We start from the raw sequence: 21,739 nt of genomic DNA, 5'->3' as shown, positions 1-21,739 counted from the left end.
TACCTTTTAAACTCTTGTACATGCAAATAGGTTTAATAACAGGTTGAGTATTTGTTAGTGGTGATCTTAAGGGTTAAGCAACAGTCCTTATTGCATCCACCATCCAATCCAGTAATTCGGAAGACCAGGAGTGCTTGCCAGGTTGGAAGCCCTGTTGACAGATTTGGATATATTTTCTAGGAAAGGGCTATTCAGGGGAAGAGGACCTGGAAGATATTTAGGTGAATGGGTGGAGATATATGTGATCCCGTGGCCCCACTATGACAGGCGTCACGCCACTCTCTATGTAATGATCTCTTCCATATGGACCCAGGAATGGTCAGTCTGTGTTTACATGAGCTGATCCCCAAAACGTGTCCTAAGACCCGTTCTCTGGCACAGCAGCCCATGAGGAGAGCAGACTAAAGGCGCTTGGGCAATCAGGACACCCCCTACTGAAGATCCATTAACGCAGACTGCACAGTGGCACCAAGCAGAGCAGAAAGCTGCCAAAAACACCCACACACATTTTCACATGCACTTATACACATACACTTAAATACACACCAAGCACTGTTAAAGATTACACCCATCATATTTTCATAATTGTTGGAGGCACCTGAAGTCAAGGCCAAGTCAACACATTTTGCCTGGCAGCCTATGAAAAGGGCCATTTGTGTGGAATGTATATCAAAAGCATTTCATCTGTGTTTGCTTCAGCAAATTGAAGAAAATATCACGGTGTCACATTCAGATGGCATCCTTACAGAAACTGAGCTTCTCTGTCAGCCTTGGACTGAAGAGGGTGTCATGTAATTTTAATGAGGTGGAAGTCGAAAGTCTTCTAAGTTTCACTGCCAAACTAAATCCCAGCAGCTGGACTTAAGACTGGGACCGGCCAGTGCAATGGTACTTACAACCCCCTGCTCTGAAAAAGGTCAAATGTTGAACAGTTAGGACTGTTTGGTCAGTTGCAGCTAGTATACTTAGAACGGTGCATTAAACAGTTTGGGAGATTCATCATTGAGATGTGGGAGAGATCTCACGGTGACAGAAATCTGCAAACGGAATATCTATGAGACTGTGATTATTTCTCTGCTGTACCTCCTGTGGGTTCTGACTCCAGTGGCTGAGCTTTTACACTGAAAGAAATGACTGACCCGAAGCCACCAATCTCCTCTCCTCTGTCTCCCTGATAGCCTCTCCTCTATTTAAAACATCAATTTACCCTCAGAGTATAAACCCCTCCGTGGATGTTTGGAAAGGGGGGCTCTCCCCATAGTCTACTTAAATAACCACTTCCCCTGGAATGAAAACAGATCCATTATAGGACACTGGTATCTCCTCTCCTACTGGGGCACCTCTCTCAGTCTCTCCTGACTGAGTTCAGAGTCTGGGCTTAGCGATGGGCGCTGTGATGGCGGAAAACTGCCCCTTCTCTGTTGACTCAGAGCTGGAAGTGAGTAAGCTGAACTCAGGCCTCGTCTCACTAGGGACCAGCCGCGCCCCGCTAATGACATCCAGCTTTGACATTCTTAAAAAGTCTCTGGTTATTAAGGAAAATAAACAAGGACATCAGACTCACTCACTCTCTGTGCTAACAAATACCATCCCCAGGCAATCCTGTGGATTGCTGGTGCAACTCAATAGTCCACTGTTGAAAATCAAATCAGGTTATGGTGATTTGGAATGTACAGTGACTAAAGCCCAGCCTTTATCCTGTGAAGTGAATGAAAAAGACAGCCATAGATTTGATAAGACACAGTGCGTGCAGGAGGGGATTGTGCTTACCTTATACCTTACTTATACACTCAAGTTTTCCAGCTACTATACTGGGAGGAGCAAAGGAGAAAATGCACACTATTTTGTAGTCTAGAGGGATGTGTCCTCATTGCAAGGGGATTCGTGGTGGGATGTGGTTCTCATCCCATTGGAGGGAGCTCTTCCACCCCCTCCACCTGCTCCCACATCCCTCCCGCCCTCCCCCATCTTGCCACACATCATTGCCCCGCTAAACGCTGACAATTGGTGACAAATGGACTGCACTGCACACTGTGCGCCAGTTGCCCCGGGAGACGGTGGCGAACACGGGGCAGGGAAGGAGAGCAGAGGAGGAAGGGAGAAGGGAGTCTTTGCAGCAGCAAGGCGCCTGGCACAGGTGGCTGAAAATCAATACAGATCCGGCAACTGATTGGGCCTGACAGCACAAGACCAGTGGAGTGTGGGAATCCACTGAGTACCACACACAGCTAAATTGGATGATGGAGGGCAATAGAGCAGAGGAGGAGCAGAAGGGAGAGGGAGGGGTGAAGACACGTTATTCCACATTATCAGAATGACATTTTGACAGGTTGACAAGGACACACTCTGAACGCATGCACAGATAATACAAGATAAATGAGAAAGACACTTTACCAGATGGCATCTGGACACTTAGGCACAATTCATATTTTGCATTTTTCTCTAGTTTGTTTAATTATACTACAGTCCCAAGGGAATTGCACTGTTCAAGGTTAACAATGCAGCTGCTGACAGTGGCATGTTGAGCTATTAGTAGCCTAAATGCTCTGGTTTCTTGCAAGTAACAACGACTCATGCGTGCATATAAACACACGCTTGCTGGCTTGCTCTCTGCCATGTACAAACACACACTTGCTGAGCTTGCAGTCACACTAATTTCATCCAAGGCTGAGTGCACGCAAAAGTGTGGCACTGTAGCCACTTTGCCGTTGCTTGGCCTAAACATGTGTCCAGCCATTCCTGCAGCCCCAGAGTTGGTGAACAAAAAATGAATAAATAAAATATCAAGAACAGGCAGAAGAAATTCTTTCAAAAATATGATTATCAAAGCTTTTACAAGGTTGTCATCACCTCTATCATGTCTTGGAAGAAATACATTGGCAAGTACACACAAATGATTAACAAAATGGTTTCAGCACCATAAAGCATACTGCTAAAATTACTGCACTTCGTGTCCAAGGAAATAAAAACATGTGTCTGGATTTTCAACTGTTTTCTTACTTTATCATAATTCATCAACACACTTCTCCGCGGAATCATTTTAATTTCCCCCAGGACACAGATTTTACTATCATATTAATGTTGTTGATATCAAACTTTAGTTCAAGGAATGAAAAAATTAAAATTCCTACAGAGAATAAAACACAAGTGACACAAGGACGGGGGTTTAATCAAAGTTTTATGTGAAAGAATTGCCTAAAATGGTTTTTGGCCTGTGCTCAAACTGTGGGTGTTTTGATGAATGGATGAGTTCACCATGACTAAATATAACATTTTACACAAATCTACATACTTTACTTTCTGGGTGTGGATAAGTAATTTGTGCAAATTTAAATTGATGCTGATTAACTCAGGCTTAAGCCAAAACATTTCTTAATCAGATAGTTGGAACCCACTCATTGAGACCCCAGTTCACTGTCAGTCTATTTGACAGGAAGGAACCTAGAGTTGAGTAAGTGACATTCCCTTCCTGCACTCCCTAGTGAAAGACCCCTCCCACATATGACAGTACAAATTAATCAAGATCCCAGACAAACCCTCACCCTTTATGCAACAAAAGGATTTTCCCGAGGCCTCTATGGCCTCACCAGGGAATTAAAATAGTGTATGTGCATGAGCGAATGCATATATGCATCTATATCAACAAGTCCATCCCATGTCATAAATTCTTATTCATGCATTAAACATGAGCAAATATCTGTGTCGGACCAGCAATGTATATTTACGTGCGTGTGACTGTTTGCTTTGTAAGAGTGTGTGTGTGTGTTTGTACACGCATGTGGAGGAAAGTGTGTTTTGTGTGAAAGGGGGGCACAGAGGGGGGCCTCGATCAGCTGTGTGCAGGTTGCTGTCTTTGAGCGGTGGCTGGGTGGGGGTGTGAGGACATGTCGGCCCTGTGTGTGGGAACCCCGCGCTCCTCACTTCTCATACATTGTTCTCCTGCTCCTACAAACCGTTAATGCCACAAAAGATGCTCAGCCTATTGTGGCCCAGGACAGCTGAGGGGGGAGGGCAATGGGGCGGATGCAGGCAAGGGAGGAGGGGTCTGGCCCAGCCTGAGCCTAGTATGGCTGCCTTTGCTACTTCCCCTCCTTTCCTCTCCTCTCCTCTCCTCTCCTGTCCTCTTTCCTTTTTGCCCCCCATCCTGTCCTCTTCTCTTCTTTCCTCTTCTCTCTTCACTCAGCTCTGCCACTTAGCCCCTCTCAAGAGGATTTGGCTGGGCCGGATTTAGGGTGCCGATGCTTATCATACAAAAGAATTAAACCAACTCAAGGTCCGAGCTTTCTCTTCTAGTCTGCTATGGCTCATCTGAGAATCTGTGAAGGAGGGCTTAGGTGATGTTACATTTTCATTAGACCTCTGATGGCAAACGGGCCACTAATGGTAAGAGCCCTGGGTGCCATTGTGATGCAAATCCTGATTATTTCTTTAATTAAAGCGTCGGAGGGGGGCAAGAGGGGAGAAGGGGTGGAGTTGACAGAACTGACAGAACTGCATGTCCTTACCCCTAATAGACAAGGATTCTCACGTCCGTCCCAGACTGGAGATCTAGGGCTCTGGGGGATTTGGCTGGTTTGTGAAGGGTTGGTTGGGTTAGGGGATTGGGGCTGAGCCTTTGAATCTGTGACACAGGTCACTTATATTGGTTGAGAGCATATGATTTTTTCTAGGCCTCAAACAAGTTACAGGATTTTTATTTCAATTCCTGCACGGAAAGCTGATTGATAACATAATACAAGTTCATCTACATATTAAATTGACAAAGCTGCTATGATCAGTGCCCATCTGAGGTTCTTATATTTGTGCATTTTCTATTATATTTTAAGGATGAGGATAGATTCCCCTCACAAAGACAAAATGTGCCTCACCATTGTTCATATCAAATCATTTTTATCATTGCAGACTTAATTCCTAAAAACAAGCCCAAACCTCAGAGAAGATGGATTCAGTGGGATAACTGCAAGCTGAACTGGAACGGATCACAACAATCTAGCAAAAGGACTGATAGCTGCGATGACTGCATGTTACTGCAGGGTGAAATTTAAGGCGGCTGTAGCTTGTTTCTGTCCTGTTCCCCTGAGATAATGTGCGCCACAAAAGAGGAAGTCAGAAAAACATTGAATGTTGGGTAGATGAGTGATCCACCCTCAGGATCTGTATTGTTTGTCCTCGCCACGGTTGTGGTATTAATGGGAAGACTCTGTGTACCCTGTGCGGCTGTAGACCAGATGTGGTCTTGAGCTGACTGTGGAGCAGGACAGGGACCACTGTAGGCACCAGAGACAGAGGGGGGAAAAGAGAAACAGAGAGAGTGAGAGAGGGAGAGTGAGAGAGAGAGTGGTGGGTCAAATGTGTGCAAGACACCCCCCAAAACACCCCTGACCTCCCTCCAGTAGCGGATAAGAACTACGGGTGCATGTGTGTGTGTGTGTGTGTGTGTGTGTGTGTGTGTGTGTGTGTGTGTGTGTGTGTGTGTGTGCGCACGCACACGTGTGTCATGGTTGGTGGTGAGTGTGCGCTCCTGCAGATGACTGCTGGAGGTGGAGAGAGTTTGGGGGAGTGGAGGGCAGGAGAGGAAAGGGGGTGTGTGGAAACCCTGAGAACTTTTTTTTTCTCTTGGCGTAGCTGCGCTGCTCTCCAGGACCATGGAGTGTTGCCCCCCTGCAGCTTAAGCCTCTGTCTCTTTTTGTCCCCGGCACAACAGCCTGTGGCATTCCATGGCAGCAAATCTGGCTGTGCTGTCACATGGGGGAGATTAGCCAAACTAAGACCTCAATAGAATGCTCACTTTACTCACCCATTCCAGCAGTGGCCGCCCCCCATACCCGAACACCCTCACACACCCAATTTAACCGTTCCTCGTCTAGACAGAGTGCAAAGCGATTATTATTGGCATTATTAAGACTTATAAGCAATGCTCTTTTTTTGTCATTGTCACATACCCAGCGGTACCCATGGGCTACCAAGCAATGAGCCCTATTTCCCACTGTGAAGGCCACTTCCTTGTTGGTTGGGCCTGTGCAGTGCTCCACTGGCTAAACTGCAGCTACTGGGACTAGACACAAAATACCTTGCAGTGGATTTACATCTACTTCCTATCCATTTTCTTCTGTAACTGTGGTTTCTCATGCCTTCTGGCTCCTCCGGTCCACCTCCCCTTCATAATGCAGTTATTCTGAGCTTGGTCACAGATATTTAGAGTTATTCTAGCCACGCCGCCACTACCCACACACACACACCATCCTTGTCTGGCGGGGGACACTTGGAGGAGGATCTTCCAGGAAACAAATCTCCAGCAGGCTGGAGACGTCTGCGGCTGCCTGAAGGGACCGAGCAGGAACTGGAAAAGGGACAGTGGGGAAACAGTGGAGATCTGGGTGGAACAGAACCTTCTGCTAGGGGGTACTGCAAGAACAAAGCCATCTGACTGCATTTATGGACAAAGAGGGAAACACATATGGTTCATGTTTGTAGCATGTCAGACTTATACCATTTGCCCCTTTTACGCAACCCCTCCAACCTCATTTACATATGTATTCATGCCCAAATGGGAATTATTAGATTAAGATTTACCAGATATATTCCCTGGTTATGTTTTTTTTTAAAAACCACTTACATCAGGTTGGAGTTAATGCACTGAAAGAGGACACTTAAAAGTTTATTATAGACGACAGAATCTGATGATGGTTATGATTTTAAAGTTAAGACCATTGTTCCAGTTATTAGTTAAGTGAATCAATCTTTGGGTTACAGAGATGGGGAAGCTTCATGAGACCCAGGATCTGAGGCTAAAGCATGAGTTGGACTTTGCAGCTGGAGACTGGGGGCCACAGTTGCAGTGCCGCAGAAAATAATTAGGTTTATTTTCAGGTAATGGTCTACTGCCCAGAGCACCACATTTGCTAAGCATAGGCAAAAAGCTATTTTATCACTGCAACATAAAAGGTCCTCTCTTACCGCCTCTCAAAATGAATGTCATTAATGGACCAGGTCTGGCTGAAAAGGGGTGAGCGTAGGGACATTGCAGGCAGGAGGGTTGATACATTAAGGAAGGATATATGGGCAAGAGCTGCCCAATCCAAACTGGCGAGCTACTCAGGCCGTGGCTCGGTGGCAGTGCCTCCCTCACCTGTTTTAAATTACAGGCAGAGCAAAAGCAACAGTAAACCGTGAACCATTAAGTTTAACCATTAAGCACTGCAATATAATTGCCGTCAATGGTATATCTGCTATGAAGTCACGTACTTTAGTTGGTGCACATATTGCTGAACAGCGGCATTCAGAATCTGAGCTACATGTTAGGGAGGATACACAGATTCTACACTACTTATGATCTAATCACCATCTCCAGGTCACTGCACGCCACCTGTCTGAATAGCATTGCTATCTATAAAGATATGATTTAACTGAAATTATACTTCAGAAATATCAATATAGTGTTTACTTTCATCAACACATGCACATTAAGTTTGGATAATATCAACATGTTTTAGCTTCTGCTTCCAAACACATCAGCCTGATTTTATTTATCCTCATCACTCAGTCTGCTGCTTGCTTCTGACGTAGCTATCTGGCAGCCAGCTGTAGCCAACCCAGTGCACCGCAGCCCAGCACAGTCCCTGCCAAGCCTAGCCAGGCCTGCTGCAGTACTGGGCCTGCTGGCATTTACTGGACACATTAAGTCATGCCTTTGCGTCTGGGAGACATTGTGAACCCAGCGATCATCTAAGCCGCCAGTGATCTAACACAACCAGCGGAGGGGAGCACCAGTGACGTGTGTGAATCACATCATTCCTCATTGAGTGCAATGCCCTACATCTCCAACCCGTGGACAACACTGCCTCTCCATAGGGCGTAGCTCACCTTGCACCCCTGGCTCCAGTGTTGGACTTGAATCTAATAGTTGTTTGTCAGCAATTTGTGCAATAAAACTCTGTATAGTCAAGAAGTAGTAATAATAATGTAAGAGAGAATAAGTCCAAGATGAAAGTAATAGCTCTGGAACACTGCACAGCTGGAGTTCATGAGTTTGTAAATGATCAGAGCGTGGGGTGCTCCACCCCTGTAGGTGTACGGATTTTGGGTGGGTGCCTTCATTTTTCACCTCTGAGAAATAAGGCGCCTGAGTTAAGTTTACCACTTTTTGTCAGGCTCTGGGAGCCTATCAAACAGACAAACCTTAATCACGTCCTCTTGGCAGTTGACCCAGTTCTTACAGGCTGGCTTTGCAATATGGAAGCTGTAGGCATATCTAACATATCCATTAAGTATGGATTAATCCCAACTTGTTACATCCTCGGGGGCATGGGATTACCAAAAAATCCAAGAAAACAAGGAGCAGATTATATATGGGGAGACATACACACACACACACACACACACACACACACACACACACACACACACACACACACACACACACACACAGGAATAGGAGTTAAGTCAGTGCTTGGCAAAGCAAGGTAGTGTTGGTACCTGAGATGTCAGGCTCCTGGCTCCACTGATTTAGGTTCTTATTACCCCTTCCTATTGCTTCCATCCTTCCCACTTTCCACTCACAACAGCAGTGCCTTGCCAGTAGTGTCACCATCTCAAACAAAAGCCTTACAATGCTGTATTTGTCCATAATATGATATAATATGCTGATATTGGTGGTAAAAGCAAGTGATTTTACACAAAAAATTTGCCAAAGGTTTGTGATGTTGCTCAAGCAACAATTTCCCCCCTATTCAACAGGCTAAGCTATCAGGCATTTTCCAGCTGTCTCATGTGGTAGCCTTTTGGCTAATAGCATCAAAATTAGTATTCATGAAGCATCCTACACTTCCCTGCTTGTTTGCTCTCTGCTGTGTTCTCACCATAAATTCAGCTCCCGGAACAGCAACTTACAATGGTTGAAGTACTTCTTGTTTTGTGACTTTGTGCATGCTTGTGTGTATGTGAAAGTGTGTCTGTGCACATATGCTTGATAAACATGCACGAGAATATGTGTGTTGATTTGCATCATTATAGCGAATCTGGAATTTCCACAATGCCCTGTGACCTTTTGATGTGTAATTATTTCATAGTTCACAGGAAAGCATTTGGAACCGTCTTTCAGTTCTGTTCTCGTCATATTTCTGACGTTTTTCAAGTAGACACACAAACACTCATTGCAACTTTGAAAAGCCAATGGGAATTTTTAACCCTTGCTTTGATGTGCAAAACATACCAACTGGAATTCACAAAGCTGTGAATCCCCACTCCTAGAAGGCTTCAGCTGGGAATGTGTGAAGTTTTGTACTCCCCGTGGCAAAGGGAATGCACCTTTCTCAAAGCCGCAGTACACTCCCCGCCAGCTTGGCAGAAAAGAGAAGAACAAACCGCAAAGGTTATAGAATACTACTCAGAAAGAAATCGTCACAACAATCACGTCACTTCACAGTGGGAATGACTGACAGGACCCTGTTTTTTAACAAAACAGACTCAGAACTTCCCCTTTAGTGGCTGGTGAAAAATGAAAATGTGTCTTTATGATATCACTCGTGTCAGACAGACGTGAGAAAGCAGAGAGAAGTGAAAGTGCATAATGTCTGTGCTCAGCCCACAGTGATGATGTCAAAGTGTCTCATGAAGATCAGCCATCTGATCATGGTGAGAATGTCTCTACCACATAAAACATGAACAAATTAAAAATCTGAGCTTTGACATAATACAGACATCATCTGACTAAATAATTAAGGAATTAATCATGTTTCCCTTGATTTTAATGAGAAGTAACTCTTCAGATTAAAAACAAAGAAATCATCATAGTCCTGTTTAAAGCATAATCATTTATTTATATAATTATTTATATGTCTATAATTGTTATATTTAGCTGTTTATGGGAAAAATTAAATTAATTGTGATGTAGAATATATTAAATTTAGACTTAAAATAGAAAACTTCAAACTTCTAAAAAAAACCACTAATACACAGTTACCACTTTTATTTAAGAATAATTAATATGTACAATTTTTTTTATGTTTTCATTTGCTTTCGCTGAGGGGGCATAAAAGACACAGAGCAGGTGGAAAAGGGCCTTCCTGAGCTAGAATCAAAATCAACCATAACTGGTATTCTTGGGTGACATTTTTAGTTACTGTATGTGTGAACATTATACATCTCTCTGAGCCTGTCTTGGCTACTGACAGCAACAGTAAAAGCGGCGCTTATACCTGCTTCTATCCCAGACTATCCCAGACATAGGCCACAACCACTCAACCAACTCGATGCGACAAATGGCACGGCGAATGTGTCACAAAGTCCTCAAGCAAACGTGGACATGGCTATGGCTATGAGAGAAAGGCAGCAGTCGTGGCCGTAGTAGTAGGGATTTTTCCATCACCCTTTCTTGGACGCAGTGGAACTAGAGTCTCATACCGGGTATCGGTTTCCACTTTCCAGCTCCCTGTAATTGAACAAATTGCTTTGAATCAGATTTGCTCGCATGGTCTGTTCTTTGTTATATGGGTTCAGAGTGATTACGGGATCATGACTGAGCTTTGCCTCAAATGATGACAAACTACATGGATTCTCCTGGTAATATGTTCTCATTTGGCCAGCATTATGTTGCTATACTGCTGGCTTGTTGCGGCTGTATGCAGAGGAGTCCTGACTAGTTCAGGTCATAATGGAAAGATTAGGAAGTTTGTGTTGTTGTACAAAAACTTAATAATTAAAAGCATAAGCCCGTTTAGGACAAATGTTTGAGAACATGGCCTCCCAATAGTCACTGAGCTGTTACTGGCTCCAAGCAGCTTGACTTGAATTGAGAACAAATGTTTTTCATTATAAAATGATTTGGAAAGTATTTCTCAGCCAAGCTGCTAAGTTATTAATTGCCCACTTGCTGCTAGTTATTAACCAAGTTACTGTATCTTGCCTAAAAATTGCCTTTATGTGAATTGTTTGCCAAATGCAAATGACCCTCCATCTGAACTCACACACTTAATGTCTAATTTTATCTATCTCTGATACTTACACAGAAGTGGACAGTACATGCACGCAGACACACACTCGCACATAAACAGACATACAGCACATGCAAAAATTGACTGTGTGTGAATGTGTCTGAAGGTGAGTATCTTTGTTGAAAAGTGATAATAGCCTGTGAGGAGACGCTGGCTGACAGCCACGACAGATCCACTTTTCACAGTCAGCACATGACTTCAGAAAAGCTTTCTAACATTTCCCTTCATCAGAGAACTTCAGGGGGCAAACATTTAAAAAAAAAAACAACTATATTTTATATCAAATTACTTTATTAAAAAGTATTATATCATCTGTCATATGCCCAACATGATACATGTACAAACAAGACACAGCAAAAGAAATACAACAATAGCCCCCTTAATCTCTCCACCCTAACATTTCAATCAGTTTTAACTGGTTCTTTCTTTCTGTCTTTCTTTCTTTTCTCAAAAGAAAAAAGACTGAAAAAAACTGGTTACATAGCGGTAAATTCAGCATGAGTAACAATGAAGCTTACACTTAGGATCATCAGTTGCACTGTTCAACAACAAATCTACTGACACGTAAATATCAAATGATTCAGTCAGTGCAGGACTGGAGGAAGAATTGAATAGGAAGAACAAATGATGAAAGCAAAAATCATAACAATGCAAACAATCCCAAAAGTTATGCAAGTCATATGATTAATTCATGAGGCAAGCAGAGCTCCAACAGGTTCCTCTTTGCCGTAAGAAAACCTCTTCAACAATGTATAGACAATAATAGTGTTCAATGCAATAATAGAGGTGCGTTGAATTTCTATTCGATAGAGATTCCCATGGTTTCAGCTGTCCTAGGTGCCTGCCAGGATGTTGCTGGCCCATGCAATAGACAGCCATTTCCTCGCAGGGCCAGGTGATTGACAAAGACACAACAGGCCACTGAGCCAAAACGACCCGCTGCTCCACTGCCAAGTACTCTGGGTTATAGTGCCATTCCCATACTGAACAAAAGCGTTGAGCAACTGGAGATAGAGAGCCATATCAATTTCACTTTTAATGAGCACCTTCTGTACTCAACTTAATAAGCAGAGTCAGGAGCTATCATCCAAGTGTTTACATTACAGGAACAAGAAAAAAGGCTTTTTATGATTGTGGTTGTTATTCTAAGACGAAGTGAAGTCAGCCACTGGCAGATTTATACTTTGATAATGACCGTATAGTTTATATGGAAGTGAGTAAATCATGTCTTTCAGCTATCATGTTTATCTCCACACACTACAAAACATGATTGTGAAGTAAGATGCATCGGAAATGAGGGAACTTCATCATAGTTAAAAAAAAAAAAAAAAAAAAAGTGGGCAGACGCGACAGGGTACCCAACCCTGGGGTTTTGGGTTGCCTTGTGTTGTAAACAGCTGTATGTTATCCAGTTTATGGCAATGAGACGTGACCAAGCCTCCCTCCCTGCTGCACATCTCCCAGGATCACTTCAAGGTGAGATACCATCAGGTGGCAGTGATAGCATCAGATGCAGGCCCCAAAACATCCCCCTGCGAACAATATCACTAATTTGTTCTTCTCTCTCACTTCCCCAGAGTTCCACTGAGTGTACGTAAGCTTTTGTTTTGTCAAGCGGAGACAGCGAGACAGATTCCTTGTCAAAACTCTTTTCCTTCAGGCCTCTTTCATGAAGAGTTTGAACTTCAATCTGTTGACTGCACTGATGACTCAACTCATCTGTAAAGATCTGTGTGTGTCTATGTGTGTCTATGTGTGTCTGTGTGTGTCTGTGTGTGTGTGTGTGTGTGTGTGTGTGTGTGTGTGTGTGTGTGTGTGTGTGTGTGTGTGAGCAAGACCAAACATAAGCCTCTGCATTTCCTTGCAGTAGCAGTTGAGCTCATCAGGTTTGGTGTAGACGGTTTCTCTGACAGGTGTCGTTAAAGTATGAGTAAGTGTATCTGTGCACGGGGACGCTCAGGGGCTCACAGTTGCCTATTATTAAAGAAAACATTCTGCCATCACCATAGTGATCGCAGCACTCCGAGATAGCTGCTGGGAGTGCTGACAGGCCCGTGTCAGAGCAGAATTTCCACCCTGCCATTTAGGATTACTGCATCCCTTCACCCCTCTTCTCATTTCTTTTGTCAGACCGAACAATCTTCTCACTTCCCCTACACCTATTGTCATTTTCTTTCTTTTCACTGTACTCAGATCTGTCCATATAGGCTCCCCTTGGCAGCCCAGCAGTCTCCAACACGCATACGCACACTGGCACACACACCGCTATTAGTTCTCAGAATGAGAGACAGGCTGCAGCAGGTAGAGCTGCCTCGGTTTTCACACTCTACCTCAGGCAACTACCATGTCCTCTCAAGGTAGGCTTTCATATTTACCATATAGATTCATTACTCCACTCCAAACAAAGCTGTCATCTCCATCATTCTCCATAGATCTGCAGCGAAACAAAGTTTGTGCCTGAAAGTACCAAAGATATATCAGGCGAATACAACCGATAATGTAGAGGACATTTATTAATTCGGTCACAGCTATTCACTGTAGGTGCTCTTGCACAAAATGTGTGATGATCCGAATAAAAGAGGTTCAGAGAGTTAAACAGACAATGAGACCCTTAAAGAGTGTATACGTTTGTCAAAGTGCAGACTTAAGCTGGCAGGTATAACCCACTAGTCACACTGTCCCTCACTGTAATGTTAATTATGTAGGCAAATAATGGTGGCTAAAGATACTTGTGTAAGTATGGCATAAAGTAGCACATACCAGTTCATGTGTCTCACCCACCCAGCACAGTTTACTGGGCACAAGATGTCATCTTATGTGTTCTGGATGACTCAGACTTTCTGATTAGTGGCCTGTTTGCATAGATACAGCGCAACGGCAAACAAATGGGGCTGAAGAATAACTCTTGGAGCTCGATTGAAAAGAATGATTTAATGAAATTGAAGGGGTTCAAAGTACAGTCACGGCCAAGAACCTTTGACTTCTGGCATCAAAACTGACGTTAATTTATGCGTGCATGAGATTAATTTTTTTCCGTACATATCTATCTGCATGTATATGACAGGGACAGAAAAATACAGAGATATTCAGCAATCTATGTTTATTAGCATGAATCTTAACATGTAAGGTACTTCACATATATTTTTTTACTTCTGATGAATGCCCTGTCACCAGGTTAAACCTGTCACCTCACAGAAGGATTGGGCTAATTCACGTCAGTCTACATGTGAGCCCTGTAATTTATTGGAAAACTATTTAGTGTTTGCTCTGCATGCTTGGATAGAGTGCAATTGCCATATCTTAACAATATAGTATAGAGTGTAACATAATAGATAAATGGGGCGTGTACGTATGTTGTGGTATATGTTTAATCTACCATCAAATTGTTTGCCTGGTGTTCTCCCTTGCATGATATTTTTGATACAGTACAGAGAAAACTCCCAGATGAATTTCATTGCGACCACTGACGTAAAAAAACACTGTGATTTCTTTTTCAGTGTGTGGTGAACAATGTTTTCAGTGAGCTGAATAAAGAAGCAAGTTCAAACCACCAGCTTACGTTTGTTGTTTTACTTCATCCAAAGTTTGTTGTAGTTACAACAATGCAGAGAAAAACACTGCTGATGTATTGCACCTGTAGATGTGTTGACAGGTCACCTCACTGAAAGATGAAAAGATTTCAGCCACTTTAAGTTGACAAGCTTGTCAAACTCCTCGTCCTAATGTAATCGAGAGCGGGAGAAAAGCTCAGTGGGCTCAGGATAGATTATATTTCTCAACATATAATATTCTTCTTACTTCACATAGACATTGCTCCTTTCAATCCCACACATTTATATTTCTAGGGGACTGATGAATATGCCGGGATTAAGAGCAGAGCTGTACCTCACTATAAACAGAACCTGTACAGACAATGCATGTCCATAAGTGGCTTATCTCTGTTGGATCTGCTTTGACTGATCACAACACTGGAGGAAGTTACCGTGTCATATATGTGCTTGGTAACAGTCTTTACAGAATATCTGTCATGGTAGGCACGTCAATCTCAGCATCACTAGGACAGGATGAGATTTTAGTGATGATATCTATATTTGAATTTTTCCAGTAATTAAGCTTCAAGACTTGAACTCATCTTAAAACATCCACTCATCCACATGTCATTGTTTTCTTTTAATGTGTTGTGACATCCTGGTCTATTTGCAGGTCCTGGTCATGCAAAAGGGAACCTCTGAGAGATTTGTCATAGGGCAGCTACGTGATTTATGAATAATTTTCCACCGATGTGAAATCATCACCAGTGCACTTTTACAAGCAGGATAATATCATAAAACTTTGGCACACCCACCCAAGTTCTTTCATCTCATTCTCTTTTCCCCCCTTAATTTTCCTCTTAATTTTTAAGGCCCCCGGTAATAAAGTAGCTGGTAAGAATTGGAACGGCTGCAATCTGATGACAGATTTATAGTGAATTTAGGAAGAGGCTTTTCAAGTGACGCACAATGAAATTGTTGCATTGAAGGCATGGATGGAGCTTGGAAATGTTGCTGAATCCAATCTGTTAACGACTATCATAATACTAAACTGGACGAGGAACCGTATGTATTGTGCAGCGCCAATGGGTAGATGCAGGGCAACACACATGCACTTTATTTCTCTTAATCGCTCACCTTTGCTCACTCACCCGCACACATGTGCATGCCGGTACCTGCAAGGGTTCAAACACACACACACACACACACACACACACACACACACACACACACACACACACACACACACACACACACACACACACACACACACACACACACACACACACACACACAGACACCATGCACAGAGCCATCAGATACAGAGCTGCTGACACTTCCTTTGGAGTGATATTCTCCAGCTACAGTGACAGGCCAAACAAGTTTGAGCAGTGTATATTCATACACCTTTCATTACCCTCGTCCTGGGGCCTTCGACACAGTAGGCAGTGGCAGCAGGGTGGGGCTCACGTACCTATTACTGTGACACTGCACCTGGCAAGGCAGGCTGTAGAGTACTTTAGACTTAACACATATATGAGCACCCTAATCAAGAGTACCCTAATCTCAAATCCTCAAACACTTTGGGAAACTCAAGACAGCGTACACTTGATTTAGTCCCTGGAGAAATGTTGCATCACAGAGAACTGCACCATCCCCTCTTGCTGTCTACAGCCATACATGACATGCCATAATTTGAATCCTGTCTCTTAGTCAAGTGGTTGTGTATCACCTAGACAACATCTATATAAGCTTGTCCTCCCAGTGAACTGTGCTCTGTGCTCTGACGAAGCGAAGGGGAACAACAGCCCTCATGGCTATGGGACAGGTAAATTGCACTGCGAGACAAGGAGCTGCTTGTGTGAGACAGAAACATGACACGTTCTGATGCAGGAAGTCAGGTTTTTTTTTTTCTCCCACTGTAAAATAAAGAAATAAACCCTGGAAGGAGGGAGCATTTTAGAAACAAAACTGGCACCTTTGTGTCTGTGAAGGTGTTAGAACAAGGTAATGTATGACCGACAAGCAATATGTTCCCAAGCGATGCATGTCTCATCATGTGTAAAAGTGCAGTACAGTTTGTACAAAAGAGGGATATTACCATTCAAAGCTGTATAGTACAACAAAATTGCCCTTGGAGCTTGCCCAGGCTGTAACCGAGCTGTGGATGTGTAACAGTCTTCTGTGTGCAAGTCACTGCAGTGCAGACATGGAAGGAAATCTAAAGTTCTCATCTTTCTTCTTTACAATTGTTTGGCATGTTGTTGCACTGGGCAAGATTATCAGACCACATACTAGAAAACAGGATTCAGCATGCATTATATCCAATTTGCAGGATTCAGCTATTCTATTTTGCCCCAGTGCCACTTATCAGCTTCCACTTGTAGCCTGAGAGAAGTCCTTGTGTCTCTTAACATGTAAACCGACACCCCACTCATCCACAATAAATCTCTGTCTCAACTTAATGTAAAAAATACTTGATGTACAGTGTAACAACATTTCAGAAATCTGAGGGATATAATGTCTTGTGAGAAAACTATAGGTTTGGCTCAATAGCTGATACCCTCCTGTGACATGTAACAGTATCTAAATATAAAATCCCGTCTGCCTTACTATATAGCGTATTTGGCAGCATTACTGTTATGCTAACGTATCACGTCATGTTACCATTCTGTAATGCCAAGATGTAGAGACAATAATGACTTGTGCTGTGTGGGAAAGCTGGTGCAGCATGCACGGATGGGATCTTGAGAGATTCAAAGATGAGTAATATATGACCATGACATAGATACCATATGTTCCCCCACCTCTCCGCTAGACCAGGAGGTTGAAGGATGATGAGGTGCTAGGACATCAGATCCTTGACACTCAAAAAGCTGGGTGATAGAGGAGAGGAAAGGAAAGAGATGGAGAAGATGAGGGGATAGGAGGTATGGGTGCTAAGAGAGATCCAAAGACAGTTCCCATACATCATGCCAAGAACTAGGCTGGAGCATGCAGTCTATGACCTCACCGTTCTGTGGTGGGGTAGAGCTGCTCGGCAACCTCACTGCATCAGCCCCTCCACTTTTGTGGTTTTGTTTCGGACGGATCAAGAAAGCCCAAATGGAGCACAGAACATGGAGGTGGGCTGGTAGCCCAAAAATGAGCCATAGCCAGCCAAGTGCTTGTGGTCGTCTAGTCAGGTCGACCCTGGTCAGGGCAGAACATCGCCCCATCAATCCAGCAAGGAAGGCTTACCCTGGCTTGTGTAATGACTACGTCACAAGAGAGAAACCCCTCTTTCTGACCCAGACCCTTAGTCTGAGCAACCCCTTTGGACTGAGCTGCCATGCTGCTGTACTGGTGCAGAAGCTGGAGCTGGAACAAGGATCACAGCCAACTGGCTATGGAGGTGGAACCACTTCTCTAACCCTGCACTAATGTGAAAAGTAAGGCTGTATGTGAGAGCAAGGGGAAGGAGGACCATTTTGGGATTAGAGCACAGTACCCTTTAGTAGTAAATTGAAGAGCTAATAGAATACATCCTGCTGGGATACAAATGGAAAAAAAAAAAAAAGATGAGGGATAAATGCCTGAGAAATGAATACGATATGTGCTGGGCAGAAAAAAAGGTGCTTCAATCTTAAATCACAACTCATCCTCTGGTAGCCATTTTAGATATTCGAAACTGTTTAGCAAACCTGAAGAACTGCAATTCTAAATATTACACAAGGCCATCTTGACAAATTACGGTGGATATCATTATTCACTAGACAGTTTTTGTCCTGTTTTCTGAGTTGTAACTGCTACAATACAACTGATTACGTCTGTGTGCTAATGTGTGTTTGTTGGCAAGCTTACAAGTAATAGACAGAACAGTAATATCTGATTTGTTCATTTCTAATTATTGCTAATGGAAAGTAAATATATACACATTAACATTGTTTGCCCTATTAAATTAACCTGTTAATTAGCTATGCTGTATCTTCTAGCTAATTTGTTTATATTATTTGTTCCCTCTGCCAAGGTATATACAGGTGACCTGCCTATGCAAACTAAAATGTCATTTTAGGAGATATTTGATGCATGCCTATTCTCTTTGATTCAGAGAAATAGAGAGATTAGGTGGTGAACGTGTGAATTGATTTGTAGTTTTGAGAATGTTCATGGGATGTGGCAGCATTCACGTCACGCTTACATTAGAAAGCTCTTTCTTTCTTTGTAACTTTTATTCCTCTCCCACAGAGCTGAACTTTGTCCAGCAGCTCTATATAACTCTAGCCAGGATGCTAACCAGTCCCAGGTGCTGTCAGAGCTAGGCTAACACAGTAGGCCCACCTAGACTGCGAGGCCTTGGGTTTCACCTCAAACCGCAGGCAGCCCTCACTCAAAGATCCAAACTTTATCATAAAATTGCTGTGGCTAAATCGGGCTAGTCCTTGTGCAAGCATGACTCGTCATGCATTATAAATATATACAGATTTCCATCATGCACTATGAATCTCAAACATATTTCTAAGTCATATGGACTGAGTTTGTTTGCTCTTGTTAAATCTTCTATAAGCTTTGAACAAAGGGGATTGCTCAGTGCTCCCTGCCAGCCAGAGGGGCAGCAAAAAAAGATTAACATGACGAAAGGATGTAAAATCTGAAATCAAGCAGGCCCTTTCAAATCTAGATATATTTGCTGTCTTTTGTAAATCCTGATCTTGCTGAACCTGAGTTAAGGTCTTTCCCTGAACTTCTTGTACTACCCACAACACTGCCTGTTTCTGTTTGAGGTGTACTTTATGTGTCTGGTTGATAAAAAATTAAAAGGCAGAACTAATCCACCTTTCCTTTGAGTTGTTTGCTCTGAATGCTGGCTACATAATTTTACTGTCAAAACCTCAAAAATGTAACATCGGTAAACAGATTCAACATGCCGTATGCTGTTGAAAGACGTGGACTTTGTGTCTGTCAGGTGTGGGTATTTGGCCCTGCAGGCAAATGTGGTCTGCACATTGGTTTCATGGCCATTTGCCAGCAGTGTGTGAAGGCAATGCGGTTCCAGACACAGGTAGGTGAAGGGAGGGCTGCAGTGGCTACGTGCCGGCAAAATGGTTTTACAGGGGCCAGGCTATGGGGGCAGGAGAGAGAACAGGAGGAGGAGAAGGAGGACAGGATGTACTATGATAAATCTCCTATATAGTACACTAAGCTCTGCCACCATGCAGTGCATATAGATATGACATATGCATAATGCGCAAGTGCATTTGAAGAAAAAACTAAATAACAGGTAATCCCTTCCATATCACATCCATCACGGCCCTTCCTGTGTGTATACACTCATATAAACTCCCCTACACCTCATCTACAACCTCTTGAGCATCTTCCAACCCTTATCTACTTTAGCTTCGCTACCACCTTCTATGAAACCAGTGGGTCTAGATAGCAGCCAAAATGCCGTGATGACATCATTGTTTCCACAGCTACTATCGCCCCCATTACCCAAAATCCTGTTCGGCAGTGTCATTATCTCACCTGGCATCGGGCCCATGATTTTTCGCCTGTGCTTCTTGCCGCCCCCCCCCATCCCCCATTCAAATACACAAGCATGTATGTACACACTCACATTGCCACCTCTCCCCCGGAGTCTGAGCCAAAGCCTGCAGCAGGCAGCATTGTGAGAACATGTCCCCACACATCCACTTTCTTGGAGGCCATTTTAGCTTGTCTAAGCCTGAGCAGAGGAGACAGTACAAAGCTGTTTTGAATTTGTCTTCCGATATGACGGGGATCTTTTTGATATCACTTTACATCAGCAACACCATGCGAGGAAATGCACAAGGAATTGTATACATCTCTATGATCTCAACTTTAAGACAAAAATTATGTCGCTTTGCCAAGTCGATCCCACCCCACAGCTGCAACGCTACAGCTTTTGGCCTGTATTGGAGGCAGACACAGATCAGCGCTGCAAGCCCTCAAAAACAAACACAGAAATATACCCCCACACCCCTAAAAAAGAATATAATTGAATCATTGCAAGAGCCACATCTCTACTCCAACATAATGAGGTAATTCCCCTCATCTTTTTATGCCTTTTTCTCCTAACCAGAGCTCTATCACTTCATCTTAAATGTTTGATGAATCTGTTGGGGATTGTATCTCTCCAGCCTTTTGTTGTGACATGGCAGGGTCAGCCACAGGCTAACTGATGTCATCCGATTGTGAACGCAGATTTTTTTTTTTTTTTTTTTGTAGTGTCTCTATCCGCAATCATCTTATTCGGCTACTGTTTGCTTTTCAAACCCACAGAGAGACAAGATTCTTGTCAGCACTCATACATGACATCATGAGTGAGAGGCAGCTCATTAGGGCGTGAGAGTTTTAGGACTCTGTTATTTGTGTGACACAGAAGGAGAAGCAGAGATACAGAGTTAAAAAATCAGGAGAGATGTAGTGCACACAGTAGGACCTGAGTTATGGGGAAATGAAACATAAGCTCCCTTTTAATGCCACATCCTGTGGAGAGGAACCCTACAGAGAGCGGGGTAGAGGCCTTTGGTGCCCTCTGTCATCTCTTTGACAGCAAGGATCCATCCTTAACCCTTTACAAACAATAATCATGCAATCCACATTAAAAGGCTACACTGCTAATCTCAAAATAACTTATTTGAGTGATCTTAAGATAACACCAACATTAACGAAATGTTTGCACATGCAGGCACATACAGAACTTGTTTCAGGTAAGGTTATTTTTATATTCTGTTCATTTAAAAGTGAAATAGCACCTAAATAAATGACTCAAAATAAATTACCTTTATTCTGTCCATTGATACAGCTGTAATGAGACTGTTTTATGGTAAATTAGTCTCAAAATTTTGGACTTCAGTGTATATATATAGTCCTGGTTGAAATTATTGGCATCCCTGAATTTTAAGTACAGAATTTAGAATATCTTCAGAAGTAAATGCAGATTAACTAATTTTGTATATATATATATATATATATATATATATATATATATATATACACATACATACATACATATATACATATACATTTTATCACATTGGCCAGGTGTATATCTCATTACAAACTCTTCCTGAGTTGATTAGTGGGTGATGAGTGACTGTGTGGTTGAGTAACGAAGGAAGAACTAGACAGAACATGAAAAACAAGTATTGTACAAGCGTTACAAACACAACTATAAAACACCTCTATCCATGCACCTTTGGCAAACATCAATTC

This window comes from Xiphias gladius, chromosome 3 (assembly GCF_016859285.1).
Source record: "Xiphias gladius isolate SHS-SW01 ecotype Sanya breed wild chromosome 3, ASM1685928v1, whole genome shotgun sequence".
NCBI classification, from domain to species: domain Eukaryota; kingdom Metazoa; phylum Chordata; class Actinopteri; order Istiophoriformes; family Xiphiidae; genus Xiphias; species Xiphias gladius.
The sequence above is the reverse complement of the archived record's forward strand: the minus strand, read 5'-3'. Positions refer to the sequence as shown.